A 6000-nucleotide genomic window follows, 5' to 3' on the forward strand; every position below is an offset into this window, starting at 1 on the left:
CCTGCTTCCCTCCCTCCTCCTCTCCTGAGATCACTCCCTCAGTTGGTCACTGTCACCAAAATCCCTGTCCCAGCCTCTGCTTCCTAGGAGGCTGGACCTAAGTCACATAGTAACCAAGAAACCACAGAACTAACTCACATGCACATTGAAAAAGAAGTCCCACAATGGTAACTGCCAGGAGGTATTTGATTTAAATTAGAACATGGAAACAGAAGACTGCGATAACAATGTCTTTTAAATGTTTTTTTTTTTTTTTCGAGGCGGAGTTTCACTCTTGTTGCCCAGGCTGGAGTGCAATGGTGGGATCTCGGCTCACAGCAATCTCCGTCTCCCAGGTTCAAGCCATTCTCCTGCCTCAGCCTCCGGAGTAGATGGGATTACAGGCATGCACCACCACATCCAGCTAATTTTGTATTTTCAGTAGAGATGGGGTTTCACCGTGTTAGCCAGGACAGTCTGGATCTCCTGACCTCGTGATCTGCCTGCCTCGGCCTCCCAAAATACTGGGATTACAGGTGTGAGCCACCACGCCCGGCCAAATCCCTTGTCTTAATCACGATTGCCTCTTGAAATAACCATTTGGATTGCCTTCAAGTTCAGGCTGCTTCAACCTCTCTCAAATCTTTAGGTTTTTTAGGATCAAAAGATTATCTCCAGTCTCTTTAGGTCTTAAAGGACCTTTTCTTGGGGGTCCAGTCAATAAAGAAATTTGGGATCCCCTGTTCCTGCATAAATACTGAAGCAGGTGTCCAGGGTCTAGAAATCTTCTGTATTTTTCTGTTTACCAAACTTTGTTAAGAGCTCCCCTGGTTACACAGGCTATGGATACTTGAGTGCCAGATGGGATTCAAGATAGCCAAACAATGCTCTAATTTATCTCTGAACCTCTCAGAAAGTTCAGGAAGTTTAGGTTAGGAGCCAAAAGGTGTTTAGAGCTGCAGCCACAAAAGATCCTCAGAAACAATCTTCAGCCGGGGACCCCAGGTTTTGTTGTAAAGAGCCCTTGACCATGAACATGAATGAGGCGGCTGGCTTTGGGCATAGACTGCCTCATGGAAGCTCTGCCTCCTGCCCAGCCCTGAGTCCTGGGGTCTGGACTTTACCCCTTCCCTCTCTTTATTGGGGTGGTTGGTTATGAGGGGTGGGGAGCAGGAAAGGCAGATGGGGCTAGAAGTGACGTGAAGGGAGCTTTAGTCTTAGCTGCCCAAGACCTCCCAGCTAGTAAGTTGTCAGGCCAGGATTTGAACACAGACTGGTCTGGTCTCAGATTTTAACCCCTTCTCCTGCCTCCTCACTCCCCTGGAACCTGGAAGACCAGGAGGGAAAAGCCCTAATGCTGACTTAGATATTCACTCACTCAAGGACTCAGAGAGGAACGACTAGAATCAGAACGGCCAAGTTCCTTGCAGTTAAACAGTTGACTCAGACAAATATCAACAGACACACCCAGATAGATGAAAGCAAAAGTCAACAAACCAGCTAACAAAAACGGTCCTTTTGACAGATAAGGAAAAATCAAATAATTACTCAGGTCAACCTCTTCACTCTTGTTATAGATGCTTGGGGAGCTTAAACCTTAACTAGCTAATTTTTTGTTGGGGGAGGAAAGGTGGGTAGACATTTGGAATGTTCCAGACACTGTGCTGAAAACTGGGACAGCAAGATGAGAAGTTACAGTCCCTGCCCTTAAGAAAACTGTTCCTGGGTGCTTTATTCCTGTGAGTGATGAGCTCCCTTGACAGCAGGGACAATTTTTCATCCTGTCTCCATCCTCATTGCCTGCATGGGGCCAGTCTGGCACAAAATTACCACTCACTCCATGAATGAATTTCACTTTTGAAAATTATCCCATTTTCTCTGACACCTGATAATTCTTCAAGTATTTGGTGATTTTGTAAATTGTTAGACAAGGGGAAACTGGGCCAGGCACAGTGGCTCACACCTGTAATCCCAGCACATTGGAAGGCTGAGGCGGGTGGATCACCTGAGGTCAGGAGTTCGGGACCAGCCTGGCCAACATGGTGAAACTCCGTCTCTATTAAAAAATATAAATACAGGCAGTCGCCTGTAATTCCAGCTACTCAGGAGGCTGAGACAGGAGAATTGCTTGAACCCGGGAAGCAGAGGTTGCAGTGAGCTGAGATCATGCCACTGCACTCCAGTCTGGGTGATAAGAGCAAAACTCCACCAAAAAAAAAATAGAGGAAACTGTAGTCGAGGAAGGGAATTTAGAGGTGAAATGATACATGCTGCTTAGTAGATATACTTTTTCTTTTTCTTTCTTTTTTTTTTTTTTTTTTGAGACAACATCTTGCTACGTTGCCCAGGCTGGTCTCGAACTCCTGGGCTCATGTGATCCTCCTGCCTCGGCCTCCCAAAGTCCTGAGATTACAGGTGTCAGCCACCATGCCAGCCGAGACATACTTTTTTTTTTTTTTTTTTGAGATGGAGTCTGGCTCTGTCACCCAGGCTGGAGTGCAATCTCGACTTACTGCAGCCTCCGCCTCCCAGGCTCAACCAATTCTCCTGCCTCAACCTCCTGAGTAGCTGGGACTACGGGTGCACACCACCACGCGTGGCCAATTTTTGTAATTTTAGTAGAGATGGAGTCTCGCCATGTTAGCCAGGCTGGTCTCGAACTCCTGACCTCAGGTGATCCACCTGCCTCGGCCTCCCAAAGTGCTGGGATTACAGGTGTGAGCCACCACAACTGGCCAAGACATACTTTTTTAATGCCTTCCTGAGTAAAGTAAGGGAAGCAGAGGGAGAAAACAGCCAAGCCTTAGAATGGCACCCTGTATCTGCTGAAGAAAAATTGCTGTGACTTCTGTAATAGGAGATGGGACCATCTGTTGCTTTCAAAGGTCTCTAAGGATCCACAGCCCTGTGGCTATGAAGGAGACAGAGTTTGAAACCGTTGTCAGAAGTAAATCTTCATACTTCCAGGAGTGGGGCCATTCATTCATTCAACATGTATTCATTTATTTATTTATTTATTTATTATTTTTTGAGACAAAGTCTCACTCTTGCCCCCAGGCTGGAGTGCAATGGCGCGATCTCAGCTCACTGCAACCTCCGCCTCCTGGATTCAAGTGATTTTCCTTCCTCAGCCTCCCGAGTAGCTGAGATTACAGGCACCTGCCACCATGCCTGGCTAATTTTTGTATTTTTAGTAGAGACAGGGTTTCACCATGTTGGCCAGGCTGGTCTCAAACTCCTGACCTTGGGTGACCTGCAGGCCTCAGCCTCCCAAAGTGCTGAGATTACAGGCATGAGCTACTGCGCCCGACGTCAACATGTATTTATTGAGTACTACTCTGTGCCATGTCTTTGCTTGAAGGACTGGAGATACAACAATGAGTACAAGTTTAAGAATCCCTGCCCTCCTACGGAACTTACATTCTATTCAGGGAGCAGGAAAAAATTAATACATACATATAAATGCACTTATTCCTTGACCCAGCAACCTCATTCCTGAGGCTTTAGCCTAGAGCTTTATCGGCACCGTAAAAAATGATACAGGCACAAGGTTATTCATTGCAGTACTGTTTGAAATAGCAAAAGACTGAGCACAGCTTTGAATTTTGAACCACAAAACATATTATACATTCAAATCAAAAGGAAAGTTTAGAAAATTGTAGTATAGGTTTTGTTGGATGGCGATAAATGTATTATGGAAAAAAATTAAGTAGGGAAGGAGATTCGGTAATGATGAGAGGGGACATTGCTATTTGAAAGTGATTGTTAGGGAAGGCCTAGTGGAGAAGGCCCGCATGTGAGTAAATATCTGAAGGAGATGTGGATATACTGGGGCATCCTTCAGGCAGAGGGAACAGCAAGGGCCAAGGCCCTGAGGCCTTTCAATGGCTGAAGAACAGCAAGGAGGCTAGAGTGAGCTGGAGTGGCCTAGTGGTGGGGAGAGGGTGTCCCAGCATTGTCACCCAGCCGCTGGGGCCTGAAGGCTTGCAGCTGGGAGGTTCATGGCCCTGAGGGGCCACCACCATCTCCAGCTCCCCTGCCCACCCCCTAGTGCTGCTTGCAGTGATGGCTTCCTCCTGGAAATTCTCTTCTCCGTTGGCCACCTGACGCCAATCCTCAGGTCTCCCTCTGGGTGCTGCTTCTTTTTCGATTTTTTCTTTTTCTTTTTTTTTTTTTTTTTTGAGATAGGGTTCGCTTTGTTACCCGGGCTGGAGCGCAGTAGCACAAACATGGCTCACTGCAGCCTCAACCTTCTGGGCTCAAGCAATCCTCTCGCCTTAGCCCCACAAGTAGCTGGGACTACAGGTGCGCAAGTCACCACTCCCAGCTAATTTTTGTATTTTGTAGAGACGGGGTTTCACCATGTTGCACCAGGCTGGTCTCCTGGGCTCAAGTAATCCTCCAACCTTAACCTCCCAAAGTGCTGGGACTACAGGCGTGCATCACCCTGCCCCTCTGGCTGCCTCTTCTAAGTCTCCCTCACTGCCCTGAAGCCCCAAGGCTCACGGTTCTGTCCTTGCCCTCCTCTCTCTTGCCGGCTCTTCCCATTCCACCCTCCTCCGGGGCTTCTGCCCAGAATCCACTCCCGAGCCCAGACCCACAGTTCTCCTGGCCTCTGGACATCTGCCCCAGATGTCTCAAGCATCTTGGACTCCACGTATGCCCAGAGCTGACCAAAGCACTCGCTGATCACCCCTCTACCCCACAGACCAGAAAGGCTCATCCTCTGGACTCCCACCATGCATGCCTCCCCTCACAGACGGTGCTTATGGTGTCCCCTGCCTACCTCCTCCATCTGCCCTGAGCAGGGGCCGGCTTGGTCTGTTTGTTTGCTGAGGCCTCCCCAGCACCCAGCGCAGTGCCTGGTACACAGTGAGTCTTCAATAAACAAACTGAACAGGCCAGGCACGGTGGCTCATGCCTGTAATCCCAGCACTTTGGGAGGCTGAGGCAGGCGGATCACCTGAGGTGGGGAGTTCGAAACCAGCCTGACCAACACGGAGAAACCCCATCTCTACTAAAAATACAAATAAAATTAGCTGGGCGTGGTGGCGCATGCCTGTAATCCCTGCTATTCAGAAGGCTGAGGCAGGAGAATCGCTTGAACCTGGGAGGCAGAGGTTGCAGTGAGCCAAGATCGAGCCGTTGTACTCCAGCCTAGGCAATAAGAGTGAAACTACGTCTCAAAAAAAAAAAAAAAAAAAATGAACAAATGACTGCACAGCTTCAGCCACTGCCTCCAGCTTCTGAATCTGCTTCCCTCTGCTAGACCCAGTGGCTTGAATTTTTATTAGCTAAGTCTGGCAACCTTATCCCTGGGTGACATTTGGCAATGTGTGGAGACACTTTTGGTTGTCAAACTGTAGGGGGGTGCGGGGTGCTACTGGCATTTAGTGAGAGAGGGGAAGGATGCTACTAAACATCCTGTAGGGCATAGGATACCCCCTGTCACAACAAAGAATTCTCCAGACCAAAACGTCGATAGGTACTAAAGCACCCAGAACTCTCCACTTCATACCCTTGACGCACCTGCCTTCCTACCCCCAAGACATTGTGGCAAGAGACTCATAGACTTACCACAGATGTTGGCTGGGCACGGTGGCTCATGCGTGTAATCCCAGCACTTTGGGAGGCTGAGGCGGGAGGATCACTTGAGGTCAGGAGTTTGAGACCAGCCTGGCCAAAATAATAAAACCCCATCTCTACTAAAAAATACCAAAAAAATTAGCTGGGTGTGGTGAGGGGTCCTTTCTGGACCAGCTCCTGCAGCCTGGTCCCCATGCCCATGCAGAGGTAGCTGCTGCTGCTGAGCTGATGTTGAGCATGGCAGGGACAGAGCTCTACCTTCTGCTTGGAACTGACACTGGAAAATGGGATCCTGTGGTCATGGGGGCAGTGTATTCTACTAGATACTGCTAAGTTGTTTTAAAATTAGCGGTATCGGCTGGGCACGGTGGCTCACACCTGTAATCCCAGCACTTTGGGAGGCCAAGGCCAGCGGACCATGAGGTCAGGAGTTTG

Source organism: Symphalangus syndactylus, chromosome 6 (genome assembly GCF_028878055.3).
Source record: "Symphalangus syndactylus isolate Jambi chromosome 6, NHGRI_mSymSyn1-v2.1_pri, whole genome shotgun sequence".
Lineage (NCBI taxonomy): Eukaryota > Metazoa > Chordata > Mammalia > Primates > Hylobatidae > Symphalangus > Symphalangus syndactylus.